Source organism: Cynocephalus volans, chromosome 10 (genome assembly GCF_027409185.1).
Source record: "Cynocephalus volans isolate mCynVol1 chromosome 10, mCynVol1.pri, whole genome shotgun sequence".
NCBI classification, from domain to species: Eukaryota; Metazoa; Chordata; class Mammalia; order Dermoptera; family Cynocephalidae; genus Cynocephalus; species Cynocephalus volans.
Window position 1 is genome coordinate 110852430 of NC_084469.1, and position 18844 is coordinate 110871273.

An 18844-nucleotide genomic window follows, 5' to 3' on the forward strand; every position below is an offset into this window, starting at 1 on the left:
GCTGCCAAGGGTGGGGTACGAATACCCTAGCCAGGAGACACAGAGAGAGCAAAACAGCTGGTGTCTTCACTACAAAAGCTCCATCCGTATGTCGATGCTCGTGTGTTACTGAGGCTGCATTGGAACAGTCTAGTTCTTGAGCAGTTGTCTGAAATGTGGCTGTAGACAATATTGCTGGCTCCACCCCAGCCGTGAGCCCAAGGAAGGTCACTTCCAAGGAATCCGGAGCCAGCCTGCCCTTTCTGGAAATGATTCGTCTCTCCCACTGCCCACTCCAGGGCCTCTGACAGTTTCCCTGCTTCAGTCCTGAGAAGTCCACTCCCTCCTTCCTTCTGGCCTTCAGCATTCTTGGCGGATTGTTGCAATGGGCAGGGATGGCTGGGCTCAACTGCGTCCCTCAGAAAACCTTCCCGTGTCTGAGTAAGCAGGAGCCCAGGGTGGGCATCCTTAGATAACATGAGACATTTTATAACATCAGGCATGGCCCAGGCCACTCGGCACCTTTGCTCACTTCACCTTACACAACCGCAGCCCGTGCAGAAGAGGAAACTGAGGACCAGAGAGGTTGAACAACCCACATCGATAAGGGCTGTATCCAGGAGAACTCTTTTGGCGGCATGAAGCCAACACCACCAGGACAACTTCTCTCTCTTTCTTGGCTTTTCTGTCCTTCGTCCCCAGGCAGGAGAGATAGTGGTAGCAGCTCTGAACTTTATCCACTGAAGCCACATAAAAAGAGCTGTGTTGCCTGATGGCTAGAGCAGAAGCACCAGGATTGTGTCCTGTTGGCCCAGCCTGGGCCCTGTGCCCATCCCTGAACCAATCACAGTGGACAAAGGGCACCATACACTAATTGGCAGGGCCTGGGCGATGTCGCTTCAAGTGGAGAGGGCCAGCCCTAAGCACACTGAGATGCTGTTCCCAGAAGGAGCAGGAGCAGACATTGCAGGTAGGCAGAGCTGGGATGAAAGCCCAGGCTTAGCCCTTGAACTGTACTGATCTAAGCTGCTTTAGGCCGGGCACCTTCACCCCTCCAGACACCTTCTACTTCAAGATCACTATCAGTCAGGCCTGGGAGGACCCAGAGCCTCTCGCCCGAGTCCCAGTTCTTTGCTCCCTTCTCAGTTTCCTCATCTGTAAAATGGGTCATCTAGAGCATCTTGCCATGAATGGTCAAAGGTCACACTGGGTTTACAGAAAGTGAGATCCAGACTGAGAGAGTGAGGAAAAGATTTCTGAGTGCAGACAGGGCCCACACTGGGAGAGGTATCAGGTGCAGTGGGCACCGGGTGCTTGGGAGCATCTGGGGACGCACAAGTGGGGCACATGGCCGCCGGCCTCTGATGGCTGCATTCGTCATCCAGGAAAGGCATAATTCTTCCTTTACCCTCAGCTTCTCCCCAGCACCCTCCTCTGCCCCAGTTTCTTGTTTACCCATTCCGGGCCATGATTTATTTTCAGACGAGAATGTCTTTCCTCCTCACTATCTGTGGCCACCTGCCAGAGCCACGGACTAGCCACACCAGGAGAAGGGAGGCCAGAAAGGATCCAACCTGGCTTCAAGAGGGAGGGTCCACGGGGGACGTTCTCCCTCAGGCCTGGCCTTTGGCCTTCTGTTGATCCTCATTGATAGAAACGAGGAGTTCAGAGAGCCCAAATTTTCCAGTTCCTCCTCTGTCCTGGTGAACGAAGAGACTGACATGCTGTTTGTAGCTCTGCCTTTGCAGCAGACATGAACAACCTTGGGGAGGAGTTGGCCGGCGTGAGCCAGGCATGATGATGCAGGCTGGCTTGTGGAGTGTCCTGACACGAACACTTCTTCAGTTTATGTAGACAAATGTGGACACACTTGTTTTCGTTTTAATTGTGAAAATTAGGTTTCTTTTATCCTGTTGCTTAGATTTTATAAAGTCAAGTTCATGGTCAGTCCCTACCTTCAACTTGGCAAACTCCTATCCATCCTTCAAAACCCAGCATGCACACGCTCTCATCCACCCTTCACACGTCCACAAACGCTACGTCTTCCCCTCTCTGTGCTGTAAGAAAGGGTCTCCTGACACTATGATTGTCTGTTTATGACTATTTCTCTCATTCTGGCCTCTGTCCTAATGCCCAGCTCAGTGCCTGGTACACAGTGGGTACTCAGGAAACATCTGGTTATTTGGAAAATTATAAAAAACAGCTTCATTGAGATATAATTCACATGCCATTCAATTCATCCATTTAAAGTGTACAATTCAATAATTTTAAATATATTTATGGATATGTGCAACCATCACCACAGTTGATTTTAGAATATATATATATATATATATATATATATATTTTTTTTTTTTTAAGATGACAAGTAAGGGGATCTTAACCCTTGACTTGGTGTTGTCAGCGCCACACTCTCCCAGTGAGCTAACCGGCCATCCCTATACGGGATCTGAACCCGCGGCTTTGGTGTTGTCAGCACCACACTCCCCCGAGTGAGCCACAGTCTGGCCCCAATTTTAGAATATTTTTATCCTCCCAAAAGGAAACTCCATCCCCACCAGCAGTCACTCCCCATGCCCCTCCCCCAGCCCCTGGCAACCACCAATCTGCTTTCTATCTCTAGGGATGTGCCTATTCTGGACATTTTATGTAAATGAAATCATACACCATGTGGCCTTTTGTGTCTGGCTCCTTACACTGAGCATCACATTTTCAAGGTCCATCCACGTTGTAGCGTGTGTCAGGGCTTCGTTCCTTTTCATGACTGTGTAATATTCCACTGTGTGAATGGACCACATTTGGTTTATCCATTCATCTGGTGATGGGCATTTGGGTGTTTCTCCCTTTTGCCAGTTGTGAATGGTGCTGCTGTGAACACACGTGTACACGTGTTTCATGGACATAGGTTTTCACTGCTGCCGGATGCATGCATACTGCGGTGTTTCAGTAGACGTTTCATGGTTAGTTTGAATGCTGTTAAACTGCAACCAAATAGCCCCTGGGTTGGGCAGATCAGAGAACACATCTTGCAGGCTTCGAGGCCCACCCCCACTCGCTCATCTGTGGAGGGGCCGCCAGGGGCTCCTACATTACTCACGTCACCTCATAGGGATGAAAGTGTCCCTTTCACTGTCAGCTGCTGTAATCACTCCTCTGGCCTGGGTCTTTCCAAAATGAAATTTTTGCTCCTCAAATCCAATGTGTCCTCCTCTTAGGCCTTTCAGGGCCGAGGATGGCCCCATGCATGGGGCTGGCAACACCCAGATCTATGACCCAGCTCAGGCCATGGGGTCTTAGGGGTGGTGGATCTGGTGGCACCCTGCCCTGGGTTTATTCTGGTCAAGGGTATCAGGCTTGGTCAGCACCTTGGACCTGCCTGTGCCTGGGACTGTGAAACCTGAGACCTCTAATGCGTATCCTCGGCTTGCAGGTGTCCTGGGTGGCATCCAAGGCTGGGAACATGGCCTGTGTCCAGTGGGCAAAGGCCAAGGTAAGTGGCTTAGGTCTGGCCGCTGGACGCTCTCACTTTGTATGAGAAATTCTCTTTCTGAAAAGCAAGCCCTGCCTCTCCCCCTGACCCTACCAGGCCTCTGGGTGCGTGTATCATTCAAGGTTCGCCAGAGAAACAAAACCAGCAGGATATATGTATAACACGTACATAGAGAGATTTATTGTAAGGAATTGGTTCACGCGAATGTGGGGGCTGGTAAGTCCAAAATCCATAGGACACTCTGGCAGGGTGAAACTCAGGAGGGTGTCTGTGTTGCCGTCTTGAGGATTGCTTTCCCCCAGGGAGCTCAGTCTTGCTCTGAAGGCCCTCAGCTGATCAGATTAGGACCACACAGATCGAGGACAACTTCCTTTACTCCAGGTCAACTGACAGGAGATGTTAACCACATCTACAAAATACCTTCCCAGCAACATCTAGGCTAGTATTTGACCAAACACCTGAGCACCAGAGCCTGCTCAAGTTGACAGATCAGTGTTAGCCATCACAGTATTCTTTCCTGTCCCCATACCCTACAATCCCACCTGCTGGAACGCCAGCCCCCTCCTCTGAGAAGCCTTTTGTGATGTGCCCCATCCCAAATAAGAAAACACAGAGTCATGTTGGGCAAAGGCCCAGGACCCAGAAGGGGAGAGAGCAGGACAGACATGGGGTACTTGCAGGAGGACAGTGGAGATGTCAGCAGGGACAAGAACTCCAGTGCCAGCCAACGAGCTCAACTTTACCCCAGTGTGATGTGGAGCCATAGCTGGCATTGGAGCAGGAGAGGAGTATGGTTAGGTTCACGAGCCATTGCAAGATGTGTCATCGGCTGTCATAGTCCTTCAGCACCCTCAGGTGGAGGGCAGTGGGCATCAGGGCCACAGTCTGGGCCAAGGGCTTACGGGTGGGGTGGAGCAGGTTCAAAGGGTTCCACGGGCAGAGTGGTCAGCCTGGGATATCTGAGTGTGAATTCCTACACCGTGGCGCTGAGTTCTGAGCAGTGGAGATGCGAGCAGCGTGTGCAGGCCTCCACTCTTCCAGACCTACCTCTTCAGTGGCCGGACATGGTCAGGGAGCCACCCACACGCATCTGTGGCACCAACACCCCTCAACCCCTGTGCAACAACTGTGCAGAGACAGCTGCCTCTGGTCCCTGCTCCCTGGCAGACAGCCTGGCAGGGAAAAGGGGCTTTATCTCTCCTTTCCCCAAACACGCCAAGCTCCTTCCTGCGCCAGGCCCTTTGCACTGGCGATTCTCCCTGCCTGGAATGCTTTTCTCCCCATTCCCTCCATGGCCAGCTCCTCCTCATCCCCAGGGCTCAGCTTAACCTAACCATGGCTTCCTCCAGGAAGCTCTCTCCACCTTCGTCCATCTCGGTGACATCCCCTGTTCTACCTATCAGGGTTTTAAGCGATTTTCTTTTCTCAGTGCTTCCCTCTGAGTGTGGGGCCACGAGGCTGGGTTCTTCTGCCTCCCCCACTGTTGCGTCCTCAAGCCCCCAGCAGTGCCAGCCTCTCAGCAACTGTTTGTTGAGTGAACAGAGAACCGCACCTGCTCCTCATCATTCTCGCATCCTCTGAGCATGACTGTGGACACACGGATTTTTCCCCTTCTCACCCTGGAGATTTGAGGCCACGGTGGAGGTGCTGGTCCCACTGCTTTCCCAGTCCTTCCATTGCTTGTCCGGACCGTGGTCCCTGCCTGCAGCCTCCACCCTCCTCCTCTCCAGTCTGCCCCCACCCTTTAAACACACGCCTCGGGTCCTGCAGAGTGGGCCCGTTTCCCCACGTGCTCTTCTCCAAGCGCAAACTCTTCCCTTGCCAGGATTGTTTGGTGAACTCCTGTTCATCCTTCACCCCTCTCCAATGGCCCCTGGCCCCAGAAAGCCCTCCCCACTCCTCGGACAGAGCCCTCACTCTCCTCTGAGGGGTGCCTGTGCCCAGCTCAGCCTCCCCAAGGCTGGGGGTTTTGGCAGAGCCCTGGTGTCACTTATGAAGGACTGACCACAGTGGCATCACTTATTTAATGAAAAGGCCAGTACACACCCATCTTTTCTTTTTTTCTTTCTTTTTGCGGCTGGCCAGTATGGGGATCCAATCCCTTGACCTTGATGTTATCAACACCATGTTGTAACCAGCTGAGCGAACAGGCCAGCCTTCCCACCTAGTCATTAATGCTAGTGACTGTGCGGTCAGATGTTTGAGGGTCAGGTTCCAACTCGCCCCCTCTTGGTTTCCATGTTGAGTGCTGGTCCAGATTGTCAACCACATGGACAAGTGTCTGGCCAGCCAAGCCAAGGAGAGCTGGGGCAGGTGTCCCTTCGACCCCACCTGCAGTTCAGGTCTCTCTTCGGTAAGACCTTTTGGTTTTTCTGCACAGACTTGAGAATGTGTATCTTTCACCTGCGGCTGTGCAGTCCCCAAGCACTCTCCCATCTGCAGTTGGAATTAGATTCCTGAAGCCTCCTCCTCCAAGGGAGTCTCTGAATTCTTCCAGAAGTTGTGATTCTTTTCTGGTTTGTTGAGATGTGGCAACTCTCCCCCAAGGCATGTGAAAAAGCTTTAATAGCCTGACATGAGCAAAGGAGAATAGCTGGGACATGTCATCAAAAATTCATTTCCTCTTGGGAATGTTGTCATTTAGACATTCAGTTGCTCTATAGGATGGACCGGTAATTGGAAAACCCCACGTTCTTGCCAGTGGTTGTATTGATGACATGGGAGGATCTCACCCTAAGAGGAAACCACGCACCATGCTATGACCTTGCAGCAGCCCCAATATAGGGCCCACCTTACAGATGAGAAGTCGGAGGCTCAGAGAGAGCAAGGGCAGCAGGTCCACCTAATGGTGCCACTCAGAGGTAAAGGGTACAGGTATGGGGCCAAGAGAGCAGGGTCCCGGCCTGGACTCTGCTGTGACCTCCTACAGGGCAAGTCCTGAGTGCTCCTCACCTGAACAATGGAACCGTGGCCAGACTAGGGCATGGGGTGGGGGTGGGGACAGCATGGGTGTGCCCACAGTAGGGCCTCCATGCGCATGTGCTGTTACCTAATTTTTTTCAGTTGTTTTTTGGATTTTTTTGGGGGGAGTAAAATATACATAAACCTTATCATCTGATATAGTTTGGATATGTTTGTCCCCCCAAAGCTCACGTTGAAAACTTAATCCCTACTGTGACAGCATTAAGAGGGTGGGAAATCCTATTATGGTAATTAAAAGGTGGGGTCTTTTGGAACTGATTAGATTGTGAAGACTGTAACCTCATGAGTGGATTGATCCATTCATGGAGTTATAGGTTCTGATGGTTCTGGTTCTGATGACTTTAAAAGGAGAGCAAGTGAGGAGATAGTGTTCTCTCTTGCTCAGCCATTCTTGCTATGTGATACCTTGCACTGCTGATAAGGATTGAATTGTGTTCCCTAAGTTTTATGTGTTTATTTTAAAAATTAATTTAATCAATTTATTTATTTACGTGGTCAGCCAGTTCAGGGATCTGAACCCTTGATCTTGGGGTTATAACATCACGCTCTAACCAGCTGAGCTAACAGACCAGCCCTTCATCCCCCAAGTTTTATATATTAGAAGCTTGATCCCCACTGTGAGGGTGGGAGATCCAATCATGGTAATGGAAAGGTGGGGCCTTGAAGAAGTGATTGGATTGTGAGGACTGTACCCTCCTGAATGGATTGATACGTTCTTGGAATAATGGGAGGGGTTCTGATGGCTTTAAAAGGAGAGTGACTGAGGAGATTAGTCTCTCTCTCTGCTCTGCCATTTTCTGACACATGAGACCCCTGCATTGCTGTGAAGCCATCAGAGAAGACCCTCACCAGATGTGTTCCCTGGACTTTAGACTTCCCAGTCTCCAAAACTGTAAGCAATAAATTTCATTTTCTTACAAATTACCCCATTCCAGGTATTTTGTTATAAGTAACAGAAAGGGACTAATGCACCATCTTAATCTTTTTTTTTTTTTTTGGCACCTGGCCAATACAGGGATCAAACCCTAGACTCTGGTGTTATCAGCACCATGCTCTAACCAACTAAGCCAACCAGCCAGTCCTTAACCATTTTTAAGTGCACAGTTCAGTGGCATTAAGCACATTCACATGTTGGCCAACCATCACCACCATCATCTCCAGAACTCTTTTCATCTTGCAAAACTGAAATTCTGTCCCCATTAAACACTAACTCCCTGTTTACCACTTCACTTAGCCCCTGGCACCCACCATTCTACTTTCTGTCTCTATGAATTTGACCTCAAATAAGTGGAATTATCCAGAATTTGTCTTTTTGTGTCTGGCTTGTTTCACTTAGCATAATGTCCTCAAGGTTCAACCATGCTGTAGCATGTGGCAGAACTTCCTTCCTTTTAAAGGCTCAATAAAACACCATTGTATGGATATGCCACATTGTGTTTGCCTATTCACTCATCGATTGGCTCTTGGGTTGCTCCCACCATTTGGCTAGTGTGAATAATGCTGTTACGAACATGGGTATACAAATATCTCTTCATGTCTTTGCTTTCAAGTCTTTTGGGTATATACCCAGAAGTGGAGTTGCTGGATCACATGGTAAGTCTATGATTAATTTTTGAGGAGCCACCATATTATTTTCCACAGTGGCTGTACAATTTTACATTCCTACCAGCAGTGCACAATAGTTCCAATTTCTCTACATCCTTGTCAACACTAGTTATTTTCTCTTTTTTAAAATCTAGCCACCCTGGGCCAGCCCGTGGCTCACTCGGGAGAGTGTGGTGCTGATAACACCAAGGCCATGGGTTTGGATAGCTACATAGGGATGGCCAGTTGGCTCATTGGGTGAGCATGGTGCTGACAACACCAAGTCAAGGATTAAGATCCCCTTACTGGTCATCTTTAAAAAAAAAAAAAATCTAGCCATCCTAACAGGTGTGAAGTGATATCGATACTGGGATTTGCATTTCTCTGACAACTAATGATGTTGACCATCTTTTCATGTGTTTATTGGCCATTTGTATATCTTCTTCTTTTTTCTGTTTTTTTTTTGGTGGCTGGCCGGCTGGTAAGGTGATCCAAACCCTTGACCTTTGTGTTAGCAACACTGCAATTTCATGTCTTCTTTGGAGAAATGTCTATTCAAATTTGTTGCCCATTTTTAAATTGGATCGAGTGTCTTTTTATTGTTGAGTGGTAGGGGTTCTTTATATATTCTATATACTAATCCCTTATTAGATATAGCATTTGCAAATATTTTCTCCCATACTTTGGGTTGACTTTTCACACTTGATTACACAAAGATTTTTAATTTTGATGAAGTCCAATTTATATATATTTTTCTTTTGTTGCCTGTGCATTTGGTGTCATAGCCAAAAAATCACTGCCAAATCCATAGTCATGAAGGTTTTGCCCTGTTTTTTTCTAAGAGTTTTATAGTTTTAGCTTTTACATTTAGGTCTCTGATCCATTTGGAGGTAGTTCTCATACATGGTGTGAGGTACCAGTCCAACTTTATTCATTTGCATGTGTATATCCAGTTGTCCCAGCACCATTTGTTAAAAAGACATCTCGAGATATCAAGATGGCAGAATAAACGGTCCCTAGTGTCATTCTCTCCCACAGCTGATCAACTTACAACTATCAAAAAGCAAAGACTGCTAACCTGGGACCACTGGAGCTCAGGGGAAGAGGAAGAGAGACCCATGGAGTTCATAAAGGTGGAAGAAGCCACAGTGAGAGAAAGAAGGGACCACACCAGCTGTTTCAAGCCCCGGCCACTTCAGGGCCAGGCCCAGTGAGCACCAGGAGAAGGAGCCGGCAAAAGCCACAGCTGAGTCCTTTGCATGAAGTTACCTGGAGTCTGCAGGGGAGAAGAGGGCCTCAGAGTGCACCATCCCAATCCCTGGGCCAGCAAGACCACTGACAAGATTCCTGTATACCCACATAATGAGGGCCACAGCTGATCAAAGGAACCAACCAGAGGCCAGTGAGTCATCATGAGGGACCCACACTTGGCCTACCCCACAGGAAGCATTTGAAGTGCAGGAGAAAGGCTGGCCCACCAGGGGAACATTGGGGTGCCGCATGGGTAGCTGATCTGCCTTCCGATGGACACAGGCTCACTCTGTGGAGAATGGTCAGTGCAATAGAATTGGAGGAGGCACAGTTTGCTGGAAAGACTCAGTCCCAGGCCAGAATTTCCACACAGTCCAGGTGCATCTGACCTCACAAGACATGGAAGTGATTAAAAGGCCAAGAATTACAATCTGAGCTGCACAAAAAACTTTCCCCAGAGAATCAGCAGCAAAGCAGGAATTTAGCTCAACCACAGTGCTAATCCCAACAAGAAGTGCTGGTCCCCACAGGAAGTTCTCCCAATTTTGGAATTAACCAAAGGATAATAAATTAGTTTCAGCATAGAGTTTAAGTATTCGTGGTAGCTAACAATGCAACACAGAACTGAAACCAAACCAAACCAAACCAAACAAAAAAACCCACAGATCAGAGACAAAGCTCTGACATTAACCATAAAGGTCTAACACCACCAAAGAATACCTATAAAACCCAGAAGAGGTAGCAGTCTCCTCAAATGTCCAGACATCAACATAAAGCTATAAAGATCAAGAAAAACAGAGAAATATGACACCATAAAAGGAAGTTAGCCAAGCACCAGCCATGGACCCACAGGAACAGCAGGTTTATGAAATATCTGACAGAGAATTCAGAATAACCCTGTTAAGGATGTTCAGGGAGTCACAAGAAAATACAAATAGAAAACTAAATGATATCTGGAAAACAGTTCAGGAGTAGAATGAGAAACTTGATAAAAAATAAAATGAATTAGGGCCAGGCCCGTGGCACACTGGGGAGAGTGCGGCGCTGGGAGCGCGGCGATGCTCCCGCCGTGGGTTCGGATCCTATATAGGAATGACCGGTGCACTCACTGGCTGAGTGCCGGTCACGAAAACGACAAAAAAAAAATAATAATAATAATAAAATAAAATGAATTTAAAAAATAAAAATTGAAATTCTAGGAATAAACAATACATAATCTGTTTAATCAGATTACCAAAAATCAAAGGCAAACAAAGAATACTGAAAGCAGCAAGAGAAAAGAAACACATAACATTCAATGGAGCCCCAATACATCTCTTAGCAGATTTCTCAGTAGAAATCCTACAGACCAGACAAGAATGGGATGATATCTTCAGAGCACTGAAGGAAAAAGACTGTCAGCCAAGAATTCTGTATCTAGCAAAACTAACCTTCAAATGTAGAGGAGAAATAAAGTCTTTCCCAGACAAACAAAAGCTAAGGGAATGTACCAACACTAGACATGCCTTACAAGAAATACTAAAGGGAGTTCTTCAGTCTGAAAGAAAATAGCACTAAGGAGCAACAAGAAAACGTTTGAAGGTACATAACTCATTAGTAAAGTAAGTTCACAACCTTGGAATACTCCAATGTCACAAGGGTGGTGAATAAACTGCTTACATCCTTAGTATAAAGACTAAAGGACAAACCTAACAAGACAATAACATGTACAGCAACCATAGGAGAGATAGGTAATATCAAAAAATGTAACTTCAAACAACAAAATATAAAAAAGTGGTAGGGGGTTGGGGAGGATCATGCCAAATCAGAGAGTCAGCTTTTTCTTTTTTCTTTTTTCTTGGATATCACAGTTAAATTGTTATTAGTCTAAAATAAATTTTATAACTCTAATATATTTTTTATAAGCCTCATGGTAACCATAATACAAAAAACTTATAAGAAGACATGCTAAAAATAAATAGTGAGATAATAAATAGTGGTGTATCACATTGATCAGCTTTCATACGTGGATTAGTTCTGACTGTGGTTGCATCTCTTGTAAGTGAAGCATCAATTCCTCAGCCTAATGACTGTAAGGGTCATGCACATGGTAATGGGTTGGCAGTCTGCTCTTTTTCATGGCTGTGTAGTATTCCACAGCATAACGAACACAATGTCTCCATCCTCCTTTGATGTGCATTTGGTTGGTGCCAATCTGTCCCCCCCCAAAATCATGTGTTGGAAACTTAATCCCCCATGCAACAGTGGTGGGAATTGGGGTGTAGGGGATTGACTTGTGTCCCCCCCAAACTCCCTGAAGCTTGAATTGTGTCCCCCAAGTTTTATGCATTAGAAACTTGGCCCTCACTGTAACTGTTAAGAGGATGGGAGATCCTACTATGGTAATTGAAAGGTGGAGCCTTGAAGAGGTGATTGGGTTGTAGGACTATGCAGTAGTGAATGGATTAAAAATGGTGGTCAGGGGTGTGGTTCTGAGAGCTTTAAAAAAAGAGGGGAGTCTGTCTTTCTCTCTCTCTGCTCTCTCTGCTTCTACCATCTAGCAATGTGAGACCCCTGGGTCACTGTCACCACCACCAGATGGACTGTCGACTTTCCAGCCTCAGAAACTGTAAGCAATAAATGCCATTTTTCTTTATAACTCACCCAGTTCCAAGTATTTTGTTATAAGCAACAAAAATGGACTAATACATGGGGTATAACAGGAGGCATTTAGGTCATGGGGGCTCCACCCTCACGAATGAATTAATGCCAATTATAAATAAACTTGAGGCTGCAAATTTGATTTCTTGCTCTCTTGCCCTCTCTTCCGCAGCATAAAGTCTCTCACCAGATGCAGCACTTTGATCTTGGACTTCCCAGCCTCCAGAACTGTGAGAAATAAATTTCTTTTCTTTAAAATTACCCAGTCTCAGACATTCTATTATAACAGTAGAAAGCAGACTAAGACAGGTAGTTTCTAATCAGGGCAACCACAGATGATGCAGCCGTGAAAATTTTCATCCATGTCCTTTGGTGAACAAAGGTCTCATTTCTGTTGGGCACATCACCAAGAGTGGAGCTGTTACTGTCGTCAGTGTGGTCTTCTGTGTGTTTGGACAGTTTTGTTTCCATGCAACTCCAGCCTTGCCACATCATGGTCTGTCATGCAGACCCTAATCTAATCCGACCTCTCAGGTTGAATCTGGGGGCTGCTCCCAGTTTTTCCTGTTATTAGAAATATTTTTGAGGGGCCAACCCGTGGCTCACTTGGGAGAGCGTGGTGCTGACAACACCAAGTCAGGGGTTAAGATCCCCTTACCGGTCATCTTTAAAAAAAGAGAGAGAGAAATATTTTTGAGCTGTGCATCATTGTACCAAAGTCTTGGCTTCTCCTCTCAGAACAACAGACTTGGGGCATTTCAGGGCCCTTAATCCTCCCCCTGCCAAAATGTGGCCTTCCACAGCAGGCAGGGCTCCTGCATAGGCATTTCCATTCAAATCTTCCACATCTGACTACAAAGTTAAGAGCCACCAGCACTGTGATCTGAGTCTGGAATGAACGTTCTGAACTTCTCCCAAAACATCTGGGAGTTAGTTGGAGGAAGCTAGGGCCACTATGCTCATGTCCATGTCATTTTCTCACAAGTGTTATGAATACTTCCCCCGCCAGCCACCAGGTGATGCTGGATCTCTGAAAGGCCTCTATCCTCAAGGTCCCCCCAGGCTGGGGAGCAGAGTCAAGCACAGATGCCCTCAACCCCGTGAGATCAGAGCTGGGGGACCCCAGAGTGGGGATCTGGGCTCTGCCTGGAAGTTTAGAGAAGGCTTCCTGGGGAGAGGGTAATGATGCTGGGCGTTGAAGGATGAATAGGAGTTCAGCGGGGGGGAGATGTTGGGGATGGCCCCGGCAGAAAGAATCTGCAAGAGTCTGAGAGCCTTGAGCAAGGTGGGCACAAAGTGGTGTCCAGGGATGCTGCTCAGGCATCCTTGTTGTAGGGCGACCTCATGGGAAAGCAGCACCTGCAGAAGGGGCCACGGCCTTCCTCAAGATCAGACAGATCTGCTCCATCTCTGGAACCAGCTTCCACTTCAACATCCTGCAAGACATCTTCATACTCAAGACTGAAGACCAGAGAGAAACTGTCTCTTATGGGGTTTTCATTTCTTTATTTATTTTTTAAATTTTATTTTGTTGATATATAATGTGGTTGATTATTGTGGCCCATTACTGAAACCTCCCTCCCTCCTCCCCATTTCTTTATTTTTTGGTGGCTGGCCTGTACAGGGATCAAACCCTGGACCTTGGTGCTATCAGCACCACGCTCTACAACTGAGCTAACCAGCCAGCCCTCTTACTAGGTCTTTATGCCACAGTAGTAAGACCGGTTGTGCCTCTGGAGAGCAATAATATGGCACCACTGCATGCCAGCCCCGTGTCAACACCAGAGGCCAAAACAGCTGCTCAGGGAGGTTCAGGATTTTGGATTTGAACTTTTGGCTGCAGGTGGGGGAGGCTCTTACCTGCTTCTGGGTCAGGCGGGACGGACTGTTCCTGCATCGCTTCTCTTCTTCATTCCAGCACTCAGGGGAGGGAGGGGGTCTGAGCTCCACTTGCTGAGCCTCCAAGAGAGTGGAGCCCGGCTCAAGGATTCCCAGCGCTGAAGCCTCCTGGGGGCCTCCCCAGACGGCCAGAGAAAATGCCCCATGGGAACTCAGACTGGGCGAGGGGCCAGGACCCACCCTCAAGGGCAGTCCCGCCAAGGGGTGCACCCGGGGTAACTGCCGCACCCCAGGGTTTTACCCTAATTTTTAAAATGTTGGGGAATTTCCTGAGGGAAAATCAAAGAAGCAGAAAAAAAAATAATCAAAATAAAAAACCCACAGCCTCTCCCATAATCGCTCAGCAGAGATAATCTGCCTTGGCATGTGCACAAATTGCCTTCCAGCATTTATTTGCCTGTGTTTTTAAAAATGATTTTATTCCTTTTTTGTTGTTATCCAAGTAATGTGATGCTTTTGGAGAAAAAGCAACCCACACGATAAGCAGGAAGAAATAATAAACAGAAATTACTTATCATTCCAAAACAAGAACTGTCAATCTTTTAGAGCAAAGTATTTGTTTTTCTTGGTATCCACCACTTCATGTCTACTGCAGACGGTTTAGAAAAGACAGGTACGTCAAAGGCGGGGCAATTTATTTTCATTCCTCCACCCAACTTGAGCCTGCTAAGCTCTAGTACACAGTTTTCCAGACTATGAATACTCACAAGGTGAGAAACAGCAGGAGGTTAGGAGCATAGACCCTAGCCCCAGACAGCCCAGGTCCAAGTCCCAGCTCTGCTGCCTGCTGGCTGTGTGACCTTGGACAAGTGGCTTTCCCTTTCTGAGCCTGTTTCTTTGTCCTGTACGACAGGATGATAATTGTGCCAACTTCCAAGTGCCTTGTGAGGACTGACATAATGCACTTACTGTGCCCAGAACATCTTTTTTAAAAAAATTCAAATTGCAGCACCTATTTTGAATTTGAACTAATTTTTTTTACATTTTTAAAAAACTTAATGTTTATACTTCTTTTCTCTGCTGACAAAAATACGACATGCATACCACATACACCACACACACATAGCAAAGCTAATGTAGAAAGGGAAAGGTCGGCAGCTCCACCCTGCAGAGCCCTGCCTGAGGTGGGTTAGGATGGGAAACACTTCAAGTTCACCTGGTCCCAGGAGAGCCCTGAAGCCTGAACAGTATGTCTGAGCTTGTCTTGGCCAGGGGCAGGGGGCGGGCTGAGCTATTATATCCGAATCCACCCTCACAGGAGCTATTATTTCTCTTTATTTTACAGAAGAAGAAACCAAGGCACAGAAAGGGGTAGGTGGCTCGTCCAGAGTCCAGACTCTATCCACGACATGGACATAAGAGTCCAGTTATTAGGGGAAAAAAAAGAATTATTTAAAAAATTCTCCTTTTGCTATTTTATTTTAAAGATAAAAAATAATACACGCTCTTTGTGAAAAATTCAAATTTATAGTCATACAGAATAAAGAGCCCCACCCCCACCCCTTTGTTTGAATGTATGTGTCCCCCCGAAATTCATATGTTGAAACCTGAGACCCAGGGGGACAGTATGAAGAGGTGGGGCCCTGAGAAGGTGATTAAGTCATGAAGGCAGGGGAAGCTGAACCCAGCCGCCACCAGGTAGAGAACACACCAAAAACACCATTTCCACACGGGTAGCCCACCACAGCCACCGCAACTGCCATGACTGCCACAAAAGCGGCTAGTCTCTACAGCAGCAGTCACAGCCACCGTGCAGATGGCATGCCAGACTCTCAACTGCACTGACACAAGGAGAGGCATCAGCGGAGACCCCTCCCCCCCCAAAATAGAAGAGTTCCTCTCTCTCCACAAAGCACACACCAGAGTAACAGAAGCAGCATCTGCTTTACAATAACAAGGGAGGACACCTGATCACACCTGTCTCAGTGCTGGACCGATCATCTAGACAACGAACCAACAGAGGAACAGTTCATCTAGCAGATGGAGAGGACAGACCTATGGTTATTAGAGAGGGGAGGAGAGGGGAGGGGGAGAGGGATTGGATAAGGAATTATTTGTAACAATGAATATGCTAATAAAAATAAATTTTTTAAAAAAGGTTCCAGGGAACTGCTGGGGCCCTTTTACCCTCTGACCCTGCCACCATGTGAGGACACAGCATTCCTCCCTTCTGGAGCACATGGGCCCTCATCAGATACCGAACCTTCCAGCACCTTGATCTTGGACTTCCAGCCTCCAGAACTGTGAGAAATACATTTCTGTTTATAAATTACCTAGTCTGTGGTATTTCGTTATAGCAGCATAAATAGATTAAGACAGCATCCTTCCAGATATTTTATACCTGCCAGATACAGAAAGGTATCTGTGTGTGTATATATATATATATTAAAGGTGATTCTACTCTACACGTTAATCTGCTAAACTGTCTTGTTCACCAGCTTGTGCTGTGAACATGAGTGGACATCTGCATACATAGATGCACCTCGTTTTTTTCCTTAAGTGAACCGCCTCAACCCATCTATTAGCATATTTGGTAATGTTTTTTCAGCTTTGTTATGAAACGTAAATTTCTATTTTTCATTTTGTCCCTGTTGCTGCAGTGTGGCATACACCCAGAAACACACCTAAAGTGCATTAATTTCACGTGTGCAGTTTGGTTAATGTTGATATATGTGTACACCTGGGTAACCACCACTTAGGTCACCCGGAAGGTCCCCTTGTGTCCCTCCCTGTATATCATCTCATTTCAAATAGCTGCATGTGTTCCATTATCCTCATCGTGGTTTTCCTCTTTAAAATATTTCTTGTTTTTGGGCCAGCCCGTGGCTCACTCGGGAGAGTGTGGTGCTGATAACACCAAGGCCACAGGTTCGGATCCCTATATAGGGATGGCCGGTTAGCTCACTGGCTGAGCGCAGTGTTGACAACACCAAGCCAAGGGTTGAGATCCCCCTACCGGTCATCTTTATTTAAAAAAAAAAAAAAAAAAAATATATATATATATATATATATATATATATTTCTTGTTTTTTGTTATTTTCAATATGCAGTCTTAACCCTCAACATTGCAAGTCTCTTTTTTCCTTTTATTAAACCTTTTTATTTTGAAATAACTGTAGATTCACATGCAGTTGTAAGAAATGATACAGAGAGATCCCGAGTACCCTTCACCCAGCTTTCCCCGACAGTAACATCTCGTGTGACTACACTACAGTCACCTCTCTGTATCCGCGGGGGACTGGTGCCAGGACCTCCCACAGGTACCAAACTCTGCAGGTGCTAAAGTCCCTTTTATAAAATGTACTATTTGCATATAACCTACCCGCATTCTCACATATACTTTAAATCATCTTCAGATTACTTATAGTACTTCGTACAATATAAATGCTACGTAAAATAATTATTATACTGTACCATTTAGGAATAATGACAAGAAAAAAAGTCTGTATGTGTTTAGTACAGACACAATTTGTTTTTTTCTGAATATTTTCAATTCGTGGTCAGTTGAATCCACAGACACAGAACCCATGGATACGGGGGGACAACTGTACATGATCACAACAAGGAAATTGACATTGGTACAATCTACAGACTTTATTTGGATTTCTCCAGTTTTACATGCACGTATGTGTGTGGCTATAGAATTTTAAAGAAATAATAATAATGGTAGTTGTTTGCCAGGCATTCGCCAGGCCTGCTGGGACCCATTCCCACGGCAGCTCTGTGAATTGGGGATCATTTCCCAGAGGAGGCTTACAGTGAGAAAGAGCTTTCCCCAAGTTGAATTTTTGTATATGGTGTGAGGCAGGAATCCAGGTTCATTTTGTCCCGTGTGGCTATCCAGTCGCTCCAGAACAACTCAGTGAAAAGCCTAAGCTTGCCAGTGCTCATACAGGTAACCAGAGGCAGAGCAGGAATTCTAACCCGCTTCCACCCAACTCAACAATTCCCCAGCGGGCCTGTCCTCACACCCAGCTGAGCAAGCTTTGCCCTGTCAGCAAAATGGAGTATGTTTAAGGCCATGAGTATTTGCCAAAGGAAGCAGGATGGGGAGGCGCAGGCCAGCTCCAACACGCTTCCTTCCTGCAGGGATGGCGAAATGTCCCGTTCGGTCTTCTGTCCACCGCCCCCACCGCCCCCCACCTTTTTATATCTTTTCCTTTTCCTGCCTTCTTCCGAGGGGGAAGGTGGACATCCCAGCCATGTGTGCGTTCCCCATGCAGGAGGTCTCCTCCAACAACGGGACACTCAAACTCACACCCACGTCCAGCACCCTTGTCCACTGGGAGATGTTCCAGGAAGAACAGCCCCAACCTCAGGCCTGGACCAACAAACCCCCTGCTTGCCCCAAAGGGTCAGGATTGCAGGGCATGGTCAGGCTCCCAGGCCACCCTTGAACCTGCCCAATGCCCGCTCCCAAGTCTCCCCAAATCAGGGAGAGGTTTCATCAAACACCCAGAAACTCCAGGAGTCTCCCTAGGCTCCTCGGCCTCCAGAATATTCCCCCACTTGGCCAATTTCTCACACTCCCCACCCCAGGTAGGTTATCACTCCCTGGAGGCTGCCCCAACTCATCCTTGGTCTGCCTGATACCACCATCCTCTAGTCCCCTCTCCCTACGGCAGCCGCAGGGAATATTCCAGAACTTAGAAACCACACCAAGTTCCAAACCCACCTGTGGCTCCAGCATCCCAGAATAGAATCTCCCCAACTCCCTGCAGCCCCCCGAAGTCCAGCCCCTGCCCGTGTCCATGAGCTCCTCTCCCTCCCTCTCCCCTCGCATCCCCTGCTCCAGCCACACCAGCCTCCTCCGTCTTTCTGAAACACACTCAGCTCCTCTCACCTCAGGGCCTTTGCACATGCTGTGCTCGCCACCTGGCATGCCTTTCTTCTTCATCTCTGCATGCCTGGCTCTTTCTCCTCTTTGAGGTCTCAGCTCAAATGTCACCCCTCAAAGGGCCCTCTCTGCCCATCCTGGGGACAGTAGCCATCCTCCCCCATGCTCTCCAGGCCCTTTCC